We start from the raw sequence: 15,673 nt of genomic DNA on the forward strand, positions 1-15,673 counted from the left end.
GGTGGGGAAGAGAGAGAGAGAGAGAGAGAGAGAGAGAGAGAGAGAGAGAGAGAGAGAGAATATGCCACTTACCAACTTACCAGAGACAAAATATAACCCCCAAAGACAGACCCCCAGCAACCTGTTTCCTCCAACCACATCTTACCTACCTACAGTTACTGCTGAGTTAATCCACATCAATGGATCAATCCTCAAATTTGGTTACTTCTCATGTAATCTAATCATTTTACCTCTGATGATTTTTGCATTATGTCACACATTAGCTTTTGTGGGACACCTCATATCGAAACCATAATAGGTAGTAAATTATTTTTAGGGGAAACAAGTGGGCCCAGACAACATAAATTGGCTTGGGACAAAGTCCCTGTGGACCCTAGGTGGGATGTTTTATTTTTAGTCCATTCTCCAGTGGTTCATCCTTCCTGCATAATGAGATTTCATAGTAATTACATTTCTTCTGGGAAGAGAAATTCCCTTAGTCAGATAAAGCAGCTTCAAAGAAGGCCTCTTCCTACAGTTTGGAAGAGACAGAGGATCAGATATAATCCAGGGTAAGGCAGTTGGGGGAAAGTCAGTGACCTCAGTTCTGAGATAGTCTCTTGAGCTCATCCTGACAAAGCACCACAGTTTAGGGTATCATTTCTGAATTCCAACAACACATCACCACGACCATGTGCAATTTCCTGTTCTCTCACAAATTCTTCAAATTTTTTTTGTTCTTCTTTTTCACACTTACTTAAAACTTCAAGCATTATTTTTTAAATCTTAGAGTCATTCCTGTTCTTTCTCTATATTGCTCATCAGAATCTGTTTGCATATATGTATATAGTTATTTCACAATTAAACTGTTTAACATCAAATGCAAAAAAAAAAATTTGGTCCAAATATCATGTTCTCTTCTGTGGAAAGAAAATTATTCCTTTAACTGAGACAGAGTTTGCAGTAGGGAGCTGCTGTTGTATTTTTTTGCTATGGAATTACTAAAGGGAAACAGCAATCAAGAAGCAAGGCAGAATTTCCCTACTGTATAGATCATTAGATTCAGCTGCTTGGCAGTCTTTGAGAAAAGGAAAATTGCAAAAACTCCTCAAGACTGTTGTGGAAAAACAGCCATTGTTTCTGAAAGTGGGAATGAGCTCTCATCAACTCTCAAGAACAGGTTTCCATTTGACTTTTTAAAATCTTTTCCTTTATGTTGCATGCCTATAAATAAAGCACTATCTTTAAGAAAACACATGATAAAGCAGAGATAGTCATTTAGGCTTCAGAAAGGTATGAGATCCGAAAGATTTAGATCTTTTCCTCATTATTATCTTTTCCTCAGTTTTCCTCATAACTGGAGGCCTGGAGAATTGAAACAAGTTGCTCTAAGCAAGTAGTTGGTGGGACAAGAAATGAAACACAAAACTTGGCTTTGCCTTATCCCTGTATATGGCCAGAGTCAGAATCAGCTGGTCATACTTCTTACTTTCCAGATGTAAATGTCACCATTTTCATCTTTCCTGCATTGTGCTGAGCACAAATATGTGCTCGAGATGTTTATTAGATAAATTAACAATCTAACAAATCAGTGAATGATGGAGGAATCACAGAATGATGGAGTATAGGTATGAAGGGAATAGAAATGTAAAAACTGAGACATCAGAGGCAGTACAGTGAGTCTACGTTAGGTCAAGGTACCATCTAATTGTAGCTAGAGGTGAATTTAATACTGGGAGTATATTTTCAACAACAGCTCTATTTGAAATGTGTCAAGTCAAATCCACAATCTGTCATCTGGTTAGAATAATGGTGGGCTTAATGATTTCTGGAAATCTATCAAGATTAGAGTAACAGATTTTCTTTAAATATCCAGAAACTAGAAGTACTCTTGTGGCTCCATTTTATATTTTATGTCTTATAGTGTCTAGCTTTCTGAGGATTAAATTTTTTTTTGTATGGCTGTATGACTAAAAATGAAGTATTACTACTTATGGGGGTTTTTGCAATATGTTGTTATTTAAAGTTTATTATTTATTTTTTTACCTTTTGAAAATGCATTGCTTTATTGCACTTTACATAAGTAACACAGACTGGCATCAAGTCAAACAAAATAGAGGTACATGAATTTAAAAGATAACATTTTATAAATTTTAATAGTGCTGTCCTTGTTTTATGTAGGAGGAGTGTGAGGATGGGCTTCTAACTGATTTATGAGGAGTTTGTACTAAAATTTTACAGAATCTAAAATGAAAAACTTCTTGAGGACCTTATCTTTCTAACTTACCTTAAAAATACACACACACACACACACACACACATATATATAAATATACATATATGTGTAACATATAAAACACATACCATATATATAACACATAACATTAGAGGTCTCTTGCTTAAAGTCTTAGATCTATCATAACAACAAAGAAAATTTAAAATACATTTAATTATAGCTTTCAAATTTTAGTGGAAAGGCTAAAAATCCATAGGGAAGTTCTACAAATGCATTGGACTTTCAGCTCTCATTGCCTGTCTTATTAATTAAGGAAAATAAAGGCTACAAACAAGATTAGATCCTCCTGGATAAATACAAGTGGGATGATATTAACTGTAGCAAATATATTAACAAGGCAGGAGAGATAGGCATGAACTGCAGAGCTATGTTGAGCTGTTAATAATCAAATGTTCTAAAAATAATTATTTACAACAATGACCAGATTTTATCTGTTTTTATTTTTTTGTTTGAGAAAACAAGCAACACCTGATTTGGAGCAAGCATTGCTAACATTTTTTAATACAAAACCATTAATCAATCCATTCAGATAGAGAAAATTATTTTGGAATTAAACTAGATATAAGTAAACAGTGCTTTGATGTTTGAGGTGATGAAAATGCTAGTCATCTTATTTGGATCAATACACAATGCATACATGTATTGAAAAATCACACTGTACCCCATAAGTAGGTGCAATTGTCATATGCCAGTCAAAAATCAAATAAACTTTAAAATACAAAATAATAAAATGTTATGGGTTGCATGACTTAAACTTTTCACAACCCAGCTTTACTATTATAATAAAGTAAGGGTAAAAGTTACTAATGTAGATGTTAATGGCCTTCATCAATAGGGATTCTTAAAGCTTCATGTAGAGTAGATTACTTTCTAAATACTCCTTCTCATTTTGGCATACCTCTTGTGTAAGTTCCCCACCTACCATGGACAATATAAAAAAAAATGGACAACATTTATGATGTAAAGGAAATATTGTCCTTTTGGGGTAAAATTATAAATGCTGGGGATGTACTTCAGTGGTAGAGCACTTGCCTAGGATGCTTGAGGTCTTGGATTCAATCCCTAGTACTGCAAACAAACAAAAAATTCTAGAAAAAGCAATCTTTCTCAAAAGCATATATCTAAAAACATACAACACCAACAAAAACAAAAATAAAACCCAGGAGATTCACAGCAACCAAGCATAAGGAGCCCAGTCAACAAGAGCTAGTCTGATAAGGAAATCTCCTCTGTTTTAACCCTTTAAAGAAAGTAACCTGAAGTAATGTAATGATAACTAATCTGTTCTTTGCACTATACTATTTTTTTAGTTCCTGCTTAAGCTACCTTACAAAAACCCCACAGTTTTGTCCCTACCAGGAGAGCACCTTTCTACTCTGTAGAAGCAATGCTGCCCAATTCATGAATTGCTAATAAAAATCAATTCTCTCTCTCTCTCTCTCTCTCTCTCTCTCTCTCTCTCTCTCTCTCTCTCTCTCTCAATATTGGAGAGGAATTAACAATGGATAAGGAAGTAAATATTTTAACTAGGATTTAGTACATATAGCTAGGATAATCACTTACAGGATAATGAACAAGGAAGCATAAAATGTTTAATGGCCCTGATACTCAGTTCATGGCTATAAAAACCTACTTTGAATCATTTTTAATGAAACATATGCTTTCTAACAGTTTGTACATTTGGGGAGGAAAGTTAACCTGAATCATTTTTAAGACAGATTAGAGCATATAATAAACATATCCAGAGCCTTTAAATTAATATAATGCAGTAGATGAATGCAAATTAAATAGTCAGAACTTGGATTTTCTTAAAATTTCTTGTGATGATTATGCATTTAAAGAACACTTTGTTGTTAACATCCTGCCAAAAGTCTCTGATCAGCATTCAAGTCATATTTACATTACTCCTGCTAGTCTTCCATCTCCTCCAAAAGAAGTTGAAAAGCAGATCCGGGCTTCCATTGACAGGCAGGTTTACATGATTGTGGTACCATTCCCACTTCAAATGAGCATGAATCAAGTCACAGTTGGGAATGAAAGAGGTAAGGAAAACTAGCTCCTTTTTTTCCAGAGGAATAAGTTCTGATAATATAAGCTATTTGGTTGATTTCATCTTTTGAAGCAAATTTGAAATTAAGATGCTGTAGTATGGAATCCATTTTGACAAAATGAAATGATACAGTGTGCAAATAAAAATAGGAAAGAACTTTAATCAGATAATTATGAAATGTAAGCACCAAAGCTACTGATATCCTTCATCTTATATAATATAGAGACCTGTAAAAGTTGGATATAAATGAAAAGTAGATGGAATCCTACTTTAACAGAACTAGGAACTTTGATCTTTAAAGATTTGTGCTTTAAAGTAATTCTTCTGTAAACTAAATAAAATGCCCTAATCCATGCACTGTACTCATAATTTAGACTAATTTCACTAATTTATTTATTTTTCATATTTTATTAGTGCATTATAATTGTATAATATACATAATTACATAATAATACATAATGGTGGGATATGTTGTTATATATTTGTACATACACAAAATACATCAATATAATTTGGCCAATATCATTCCCCAGTACTCCCCTTTCCCTCCTGTCCTCCCTCCCTTGGTCCCTTTCTTCTACTCTACTGATTTCCCTTCAATTTTATTGAAGTCCCCACCTTTCTTTCCTTTTTCCTTCTAGCTTCTAAATTTTGTCCTAATTTATATGATAGCCTTTCTTGGTTAGTGTTGAAATAATTTTGATGATGTGAAAACAAATACTAGGTACTTAAAAACAAAAATAGCAAACAAAATATAGCAAAAATAAGAAAAAAAGTCTATGAACATAATGCCTAAACATGTATTCTATTAAAAGTATGAATCCTCTTTTTAATGAAAAGTGAAGAAATTCTTTTCCCTTTTGATTTCCTAACTCAACTACAGCAAAAAAAAAAAAAAAAAAATTTTTTTCTAGGTAAGTTTTAAAGTTTTATTCCTTGGAAAAGCCATTAAGGATTTAGAGTATAATCTTGTAATTATAGTTAGAACATTTTAAAACTTCATACAGTTTAAAATACTACTTTAGAAGCTATCATCTTGTGTTTCTTTTCTAATTTCTTCTAATTATGTACAAAATCGTGATTTAAACCTGATTTTGCACAAGTGTTTGTTAGACATATAATGAAAAGCTATTAATTATTTTAACATCATAAATGTTATTTTAGAATGGTGAAGTAATGCTTCTTTGACACTCAAAGGTAATTGAATCCAGTCAATAAGCGTGTAGAAGACCCTGGACAATCTTGCAATAGTTTCACAGTGTTATGAGAGTTACAAAGGATGTGGGGGGAGGCTAGTGGCAAAAATTTCTGTACCTAATTAACCACTCAGCAGAGAGTGATTTGTCTCAGACTAGATCAGGACCACTGGTTGTATGAGAAAACAGACTGAGGAGACTTTAGAAAAGATAAAAGGCAATAATTCTAGAGTTATTTTCAACTCTCCAAGTGAAATAATTTCCAGGCACATATTCCATAAAGTTCATGCCTCAAATTCCCTTTCCAACATCTCTGTCACCTACTCATTCTTCTCATATTCTTCCATGAGAGGTAACTTACTGTCCTTAACACTTCCCAATTTTGAGGTTAGTTCCTCTGATTGGTTTGAAGTCTACCTTTCTCAACTTCTCTCCCATGGACCAGAGCACACAAAGAACTGAGAGGACTCGTTCTCTACACTCCTCCACCTGCCCTCACCTCCATCCTGCTAGTTTTCTCTAGCTCCTTCCTTTTTTATATTTTTCCTCTCTCTCTGAAGTTTGAAAAAAAAAGCAAGAATATAGAGTATTCTAAAAGGTGTTTTTTTTTTTTATTGCTAGTGTAACAAACATTAATAAAGGAAGAGATGCCTATGCACTTCTTCTCTGGAGAAGATTATTCATTGAATATATATGTATGTATGTGGATAGGGCCAGTTGATAAGATTAACTCAACATGCCCTAGGCAGCATAGCACAATGGTTAGGTGTATACATTCTGAACAGAGAAAGTGGTTTCAAATTCTGGTGTTGCTGTTTACCAACTGGTGTGACCCTGGAAATCAGCTCTTCCTTGAACTTGTTGTCCTTATCTTTGGAGTGAGGATCATGGCAGTACCATCAGTCCTCTGTATCTGTGGGTTCTGTATCCATGAATTCAACAGAGCAATAATATTCAGGAAAAATTGCATCTGTGCTGAATACATACAGACATTTTTTCTTGCCATTATTTTCTCAACTAAAATAGAGTATAACAAATATGTACATAGCATTTGTATTGTATTAGATATTATAAGCAACCCACAGATGATCTAAAATATACAGGGGGATGTACATAGGTTATATGCAATACTACACTATTTTATCTAAGGAATTTGAGCATTTGCAGATTTTGGTACCCATGGAAGTCCTGGAATCAAATCCCCCATAGATTCCAAAGTCTGACTACATTTTTTAAAGTTATTGTTTTCTTTATTAAGGTTTGAATGACACATCACAAAGCATTTAGAATAGTGTCTGGCACATAGTAAGTATTCACTGAATGTGATCAGTTGGTGTTAGATTACATGGAGATGAGAAGAGAGAATCAGGGAAGGAGAGGACTTCTCTGAGAAAGAAGAGATAAATGTGGGAGTAGGGAAAGCACTGATATCATACAAGTCATGGGCCTCATGCTCTCTCTTCCTTAGCTTCATTCCTGGAATTGCTCCTCCAAGATGGCTCAGCTAGGAGGACTGTGGCAAGTGTGGAATAAACTAAAGAGTTCCGAGGATTGTATGGGATGATATGCAGTGACAATGCTCTTCTGAATAACAGCAGATGAGTTTGGGTTCAACTTTATTTCCTTTATTAAAGAGAAAACATTTTTATGTTCATTTTTGATTAGTTAATATAGTTATGTAGTTCAAAACTTGCAAAGATATAAATAGGAAAAAAGTTTTTTACCCACTCTGTTCCCTAACCACCCAGTTCCTACTCTAGTGATGACTATTTGATTAGATTTTCAAATGAGAAGCTGTTATTGGACCAGCAATAGAGGTTCAGTTTTTTTTTTTTTTTTTTAATCCCAGTTTTCTGATTTGGGAACTCAGGGACAACAAAGGGGTGGTTTTGAGATATGTTTTCCAAATATGTCTTTGTTACTTATTCTTTTTTTCAGTTCTTAACAGTCAGATACTTATTCCCCTGAATAAATCTTTTGAGGGTGCTGCTTTGTTGTGTTAACTTGTCAAGATTTTATGTATTTCATGCTGACTATATACATTATCTATACCATAACAGAAAATCTGTTATGAAGGAAAGCCAGATATGTTATATTTCATGTAGCCTTTGATCTATGAATTTGTCCCAGACTTGTGTTTCATGAAAGGAAAAAAAATCAGCAGCTTGATACAGTTTTATCTATCATCTATCAGACCTAGCTTTTTTTTTTTTTTAACAAAGTCTGAGGAAAGCAAATCATATTACATTGGTCTGATTTGACTCTTCCAGGCAGTATATAGAAGGGTAAAAGGTCTCTGATTCTATCAAATATGCCCTGAAAAATAAATCTTGTGATTTGTTCATCTTCTCTCCATCTATCAAAATGAAACTAATAAACAGTCCCAGATGCAGAAGTAGAAAAATGGAAAAAAAATTTTTTCCTGTGCCAACTCAGTGAAAACTAACATCTACCAGAAAAGGAGCTGATGGTCAGTCTCTCCTCAGACCAGCTCCATTTACTTAAAAAAATAATTATCACAAGTTAGAGAATGGTAGTATAAACCCTTCTATTAGCAGAGGTTTGCTGGTAAATATTGGATTTAACCTAAAAGTTAAAATGTGGACATATACTGGACAGGTGAATGATTCTCTTTACACTGTTTTGTGGTAAAAATTACTCTCTAAGCTTGGATTTCTAGCCAGATATTTCACATTGCTGGCTTGCAGTGGAAATGCTTCAGGAAGGAACTGTATATGCAAGACCATATTCCATATTTTGAAATATATAAGTACACACAAAAGAATTAGTATCATGGCATGAGTGCACTATGCAATCAGTTTGAATGGATGTTTATGTATATGTGTGACCCTCAGATAAATAAACTGGGTTTTCTCCATTTCAGTATTTTGCTAGTTTTCTCAGTTCCCTCTCTTGTATAATATCATTATGGTATGAATGGTCAAGATGATGTACCAGAAAGCCTTATTCCAAAATGAAGGTAGACATATGTATTAAATGGACACAGTCTTGCCATGTGTCTATGGAGGGTTGGCAGAGCCCAGTGGGTGGTTTATGCTCCTTACAGTCACCCAAGGACCTGTACACTCAGAGGATTCACCTTCTTGTTGTTGCACACAGCCCCCTTAGTTACCACAGCAGGGAAAAAGAGTGCTTGATACCTCACACCAATTCTTACGTACTTCAGCCTGAGACACATGCTTATTAGATTCTGTCTTCTAGTCATCAAATATTAAGTTGACTTTGTCTATTGCATGCACAACACACTCACCTCCTCCTCAAGACTTCCTCCAGGTGACTGACTTCCTGTTTCCATCTTTGTGACCACTCAAGCCATTCATTATAGCATTGAATTCAGTCTTTCAGATTTCTGAGTGATTCACAATAGTCCTTACACCAGGTGTGAATGTGATTTGTCTTGGTCTAGAGATGTTAAAATACAAATAGAAATTAGTTGATCTCTCCCTGAGTATATTGTGTGTATCTGTACACACGTGTGCGTACATACACAGTGGCAGTACTGGGGATGGGTTGTGGGAGGTAGTAACTACAACAAACATTCCTCCCTGAGAGAAACACTCGAAATACATTACTACTTTGTAAATTTATGAACTCCTATTGGGCAGGCATCATGGGGTGAGGAAATGTCAGCTTTTGCTGTGAGCATAATGCATTCAAAAGCAACACTTAAAATCTTGGTTACTCAGAGCAACAGTCATCTTCACTCTAGGATATATCCAAGAACCAGAATGTTCCATGGTTTGGCATTGATTCTACTCTTTGGGAAAAGTTCCTTTCTTTATTGGACTCCATAGATGGTGACTTTGCCTTCTTAGCAGTTTCTTTGCCTCATCCTGGCCGCCTCAGAGTCTTAGAGTTGGAAATATGCCCACCTATAGGGTGCACTGCTATTTCAATCTACTTACTGCTCAAGCAAGTTTTGGGAACCTAACTTGGGTTGTTTTTGTCAATAGGTCATAGAAATTTTTGAGTGGGAGAGATGTTCAGGCTTTAACTTCTCTGACACTATGAATTTCACAAAATTTATTACATAATCTATTTTTATTCTAGTCATTTCCAAATTCCAGAAACTACAGTCATGGTCCTTTTTGAAATGTATTTTACAGATTTGTTATATATCTTTGCTTTTTCTCTCTTAATGACAGAGAGTGGCCTTCTGTGGAAAACATTTTCCCTTAGTCTCATCTTTCCCCTGAGTCTTTTTGCCCACTGTCAAGTTTTACTGTGCACTCTGTCCACATTCTGATCTTTCACCTATGGCTGACTTACACATTGAGAAGGCTCAGCAATAGGAGTAGAAAGACCAAACTCAGAAGGAATGGGAAGGTCAATTTCAGTTGAACCTTTGGCACAAGCCAATTTCATTGGACTTTATCAATATTATTACTTCCTCTTTGGGATTTCAAAGTAGTTGTTCTTCCAATATTGCAAAATTCTGATTGCTAGAATACTTTTTCTTAGTCATTTTTGCTTCCATGCTGGTCATTTTTTTTTGTTGTTGTTGTTTCAAATCTTAAAATAATCCAACTAATACTTGTTTCACAAATGTCTTTCTGAAGACCAGAGTCTCCAAACCACAGCTCTATTAATTTGTAGGCTGGAAAATTCTTTATTGTGAGAGGTTGTGACAATTTGAAATGTCTCCAGACATTGACAATGTTCCCAAAGGGACAGAGATCGCTCAGCTGAGAATCACTGTTTTAGAGTCACTGCATACAGGGTATGTTGCTTGCTCTATGAGTTATATATAAAAGGTATCATTTAATGTTTTGTCATGGCAGCCTCTGATGTCTTTTTTTTTGCTGCCAACATATGAATGCCAAGCCGATATGACATATTTTAGATTTGTGTATTGAGAACACTCAATTTGCATGATGACTCCTACATTAGGGTGACTTGGGTCTTAATAAAAATAAAAGTTTATTCCATCACTCTCATTTTAAATGTTCACTGTATTGGAAGGGTGGGATGGGGATGTGTCTGGTCTAATGTCACTCAGGTACCCAGGGTGATGGAGATTCTACTATGTTAAAATTGTACCATCTGAAACATGTAGCTTTTCTCAATATAGGAGGCAGCAGAATATTTGAGGATGGTCGCTTCCTAATTCCCTCCATATATTTTTTTTTAAATTAACATTTGACAGATTTACTCACACTCCTTTGACCACATAGCACTGTCTAACTACAGGTAATTAGTTCCCTTCATGCCCAGAAGGACAGGAGAATATGATATTGCAATATCCACTGTAACTTGTCAACAATGGAATTTTTTATTTTTATAGTTAATATAGAGTAAAGTTGACAAATTTATTGATTTTTAGGTGTAGTTTTTTCACATATGCATTAATTACTATAACTACTATCAAGGTCAAACTATAGGATTGATCCATCAGCTCAGAAAATTCTCCCATGGTGCCTCTTTGCAGTCCCCCTTTCTCTCATCCCCAACCCTGGCAAGCTCTGATCTATTCCCTCTTACTATGGTTTTGACTTTTTCAGAAAGACATATAAGTAGAATCACATAGCATGTAATCATTTGAAACTGGTTTCTTTGATTCAGCATAATGTCTTTGATTCATGTGTGATGTTGTGTGTATAGTGTGTTCCTTCTTATTCCACTGCATGGATGTACTAGTTTGTTTATCCATATATTCTTTGAGGGATATTTGGGTTATTTCCAACTTTGGACAATTATGATTAGAATTATTAACAACAGTAATATTCAGAGTTTTTGGCATGACATAACTTTTTGTTTTCCTAGAGTATAAATACATAGGCATGGGATTTCTGAATCACATTATGAGAGAATATTTAGCTCTACAACACACAGTATAAACTGTTTTTCAAAGTGGCTGCACCATTTTTTATATCACTAGGTATTAGTCAGCTCAGACTCCAAAAACAAAATATCACACACTCATTTTTTCATGGTTCTGGAAGCTGGGAGACCAAGATTAAGGTTCTAGCCAGTTTGATGGCTATGGTGAGGGCTCTCTTCCTTCTTTCTCCTTATGTCCTCACTAGTGGAGAAGGGGAGTGAGCAAGCTCTCTGGTATCTCTTCTTAAGGACACCAGTCCTAGTGAATGGGTCAACACCTTTATGACCTCATTTAACTTAGAGGTCAAACATAGCTATAATGGGGGTTAGGGCTTCACCATATGGGTCGTATGGGGGACACATTCAATCCATAACTAGAAATGTACCAAGTTCCAATTGTTCTGTATCTTCCCTAGATCTTGTTATCAGATTTTTGAAAAATTTAGCCTTCTAATAGGCATGCAGTATTATCTCAAGATAGTTTTAACTTTTATTTCCCTAATGGCTAAAGATGTTGAACTTCTTTTCATGTACTTGTTTACCATCATGATATCATCTTTGTTAAAATGTTAGTTCAGGTATTTTGCTTAATTTTTTATTGAGTTATCAATTTCTTACTATTAAATCTAAGAGTTTTAAGAATATATTTTTAAATACAAATCTTTTGGTGGATATGGAAAATTTTCTTATTCTCTATAAGTTTTGTATTGTTCTAATAACAGTGGCTTTCACAGAACAGAACTTTTAAATACTGAGGAAGTTTAATTTATCATTTTTTAAACTTATGCACCATTCTTTTGGTGTCTCCATATCTTCAGCTCATGAAAATTTTTCTTCTATGTTGTCTATTAGAAGATTTATATTTTTAGGTTTCACTTAATCTGTCATACAGTTCATGTTAAATATTTTATACAATGTTACATTTAGCATAGGATTCTTTTTCTTAGTATGTGGTTGTTGTGGACTGAATGTGTGTTTCCCCCTAAAATGTATATGTTGAGGCTCTAACTCATAATGTGATGTTATTGGGAGGTGGGGCTTTTGACAGGTAATTAGATTTAGATGAGGTCAAGAGGTTCGGGTCCCATGATGGGACTAATGCTCTTCTGAGAAGAGGGTGATCGGTGCTCTCCTTTGCTCTCTTTACTATTTGAGGGCACAGCCAGAAAGCAGTCTTCTGTGAGCCAAGAAGCGGGCTCTCATCAAGACTTGAATATGCTGGCTCTCTGATGTTGAATTTCTGAGACTCTAGAACAATGAGAAATAAATGTCTGGTGTTGACCAATTGCTGACCCCCCACAACCAGGGCAAGTGTTGTGGGTCCCCAGGAGGCGCTCCTTTGCTCACTCCTGGGCTCCCTGATGACTGACCAGAAGACCCAGTACTCCTTCTTCTCCTGGAGCCCCACCTGAAAGCCACGTTCCTGCAGCCCGGAGCTGAATGATATGGGGACCTATGGGGTACCAGTAGCTGAGGAGAACAGCAATGCAGGGGACAACCCACCCCACGTAGAAGGCCGGGGCTGGGCAGGAAGAGCCCAGAACACTGCCCTCCTTGGTGCTGAGCCAAGAGCAGTTGGTCTGCATCCAGAGAAGCAAGGCTGCAGCCCTGCTCAGACTGGTGGCCCACGGTGTACAGGTGAGTTTTGGTGAGAGTTGGAGGAAGCACCTCAGCGGAGAGTCAGGAAATCATATTTCATAAATCTAATGGGATTTGTTGCAGAAGAAAGAAAATGTTACGCTGTTTATCCACCTCCACACCAAGTCGTCACATGGACCCAAACATGTGACCTAAGAGATGTAAAGATTGTCATCCTGGGACAAGATCCTTACCATGGACCCAATCAAGCTCATGGGCTCTGCTTTAGCGTCCAAAGACCAGTTCCCCTGTGCCCAGTTTGGAAAACATTTATAAAGAGTTGTCTACAGACATAGATGGTTTTGTTCATCCTGGCAATGGAGATTTATCAGAATGGGCCAAGCAAGGTGTCCTCATGCTCAATGCTGTGCTCACTGTCCAGTCCCATTAAGCCATTTCCCATAAGGAGAGGGACTGAGAGCAGTTCACCTATGCAGTCCTGTCCTGGTTGAATCAGAACTTGAACTACTCTGGGGCTCTTACACCCAGAAGAAGGGCAGCACCATGTACTGCAGACTGCTCATCCCCCCTGCTGTCTGTGTATAGAGGGGTTCTTTGGGTGCAGACATTTTTCTAAAGCTAATGAGCTGCTGCAGAAATCTGGTAAGCTCTTGGACTGGAAAGAGCTGTGACCTTGCATTGAAGGTGGGTCTCTTCTTCTCCAGGGGTGGTTTTTGAGAAGCTGTTGTTGAAGTATTTGTCAGCTATGAAGTCACTGAAAATTTCCTTCTTCTTAAGTGCTTTGCACAAGAGGAGAGAACTTCCCATACAGCAGCAAGGAACCAGGCTCTCCAGTCAGGGACAGCAAAGATACACTTTGACCATTTCTGCATTTGAACCCTCCAGGCACAATAAGATGAGGGCCCAAGGAAGGCAAAGGTAGCTCAGCCTAAAATAAGGACACTTCTTTCAAGACAAATGAGATCAAATATTGGGTTCTCTCCAACCTCTTAGCTCTGTGGTTCAAGGGGGTGTGACACACCTCTGTGGTACAGCAGGTGGTTTGATACTTGCATTTTTAGCTTGTAAGTTAGACATTTTAGGTTACAAGGTGTTTGGTGGTTTGACTTAGAAAAGACCCCTTGATTTTTGGAGGAGCTTTCAGGCCATTTCCTGGAAGAATATGGAGGACCTTTTGCAAGTGTCCAGGAATCTGTCCCCAGAAGCTAAGGATTAGAGCTTCCTGATTGTAGTAAAGGCAAGGATCCCAGAGGAGTTACACCCTCAGTGTGAGCCTCACAGACTGAATAAAGAAGCAGTGGGCTCTTTGTTTTTGTTTCCTGAACTGAAGGTGAAGTTGAATAGAGAAGAGGGCTCTGTTTTTTTTTTTTTTTTTTTTCCCCATGAGGAATTGGGTATTTTCTCCTAGGGTTTTCAGTTGAGGTGTTTTAAGAATGGACAGATTGCCAGATTCTATTCTTTATTTTTTGTTTTTCTCCCCTACATCACTGGAGAATTTCATATTTTTGTAAGACATGTAGATACATATATTTTTTAAAGAACAAACAGGTCTGGATTTCCATGAAGATTTATTTTTTTGCTGTTAGTTGGGTTAAAGAGTTAACTCTGCATAAGTTTGGTAATAAAAGGTCATTGACATTTAAAATAAATAAATAAATGTCTGGTGTTTAAGATACTCAGTCTACAGTAGTTTGTTATAGCAGTTGGAGCTAAGACATGGAAACATACTTTTTTCATCAGTACTTGTTGAAAATAGTATCCTTCCTCTATTGGGTTGGTGTAAGAGGCCATATGCATATAAATTATGGTTGTTCAAGCCAGTAAGTCAGGAAGGCCATTCCTCTGGGAACTCCTGGGTTGAAATTCCCCAGTTTGAGGATGCCTGGATCAGGTGGCATCCTGTCTGAGCTCACAACCTTAGAATCAAACAGCCTTTGGGAGGTGAGTGTAGCCTGCCAAAAGTCAATCAACCTGTTTACTCCAAGACCCCTGCCACACTGAGAAACCAGCACCAAAACAAGACTCCTCCCACTGAAACCTTATCCCTGCCTTTGATGTACTCCCCCTTAAATAAAAAATTGGGGCCCTTTTCAGTTGTTCAAACTTTAGTACCCATCAGGTGCTCCGCTTTTAAAATCTAACCTTTGACTTTGTCTTATTTCTTACTGATTATTTCAGACTTTTTATTTTCCCAGGTGACTCACACCACCTGAGAAGCAACATACACTGTCGGGTGCTGGTCACCCCATCATAGATTGACACTGGACTTTTGATAAAACATGTAGATCTATTTCTCAAGATTCTATTCTGTTTGATTTATTTTGTTCTTATCCTTTAGTCAATACCACACTGACCTGAATTCTATAACTTTATAGAAACACTTAAAATCAGATAATGTGATTACTCCAAATTTTTTCTTTTTTTCCAAAGTTATTTTAGTTTTTTCTTTGCCTTTCCACTTACTCTTTAAAATCAGTTTGTCTGTATCAAAAACACTCTTGCTGGGATGTTGACTTTTCAAAATTAATGCAAAATGAGTGCTTTATAGATACATTTTAAAAGCCCTATAAATAAATAGAAGAAATACCAGTAGAGTAAGAGGAAAGGGAACAGGGAGAGGAAGGAGAGGGAAAAGTAAAGTACTGGGGACTGAATTAGAGCAAATGATATTACATTCTTGTATACTTATGTCAAAATGAAGCCCAATATTGT

General features: G+C 36.4%; 1 pseudogene; it reads left to right on the forward strand.

Annotated features, from left to right (window-relative positions):
* The window catches only part of LOC124985610 (uracil-DNA glycosylase-like), a 69,587-nt pseudogene extending 55,955 nt beyond the window's left edge, over positions 1-13,632 (forward strand).
* The last annotated feature ends 2,041 nt before the right edge of the window (positions 13,633-15,673 follow it).

This window comes from Sciurus carolinensis, chromosome 5 (genome assembly GCF_902686445.1).
Source record: "Sciurus carolinensis chromosome 5, mSciCar1.2, whole genome shotgun sequence".
In the NCBI taxonomy this organism is placed as follows: domain Eukaryota; kingdom Metazoa; phylum Chordata; class Mammalia; order Rodentia; family Sciuridae; genus Sciurus; species Sciurus carolinensis.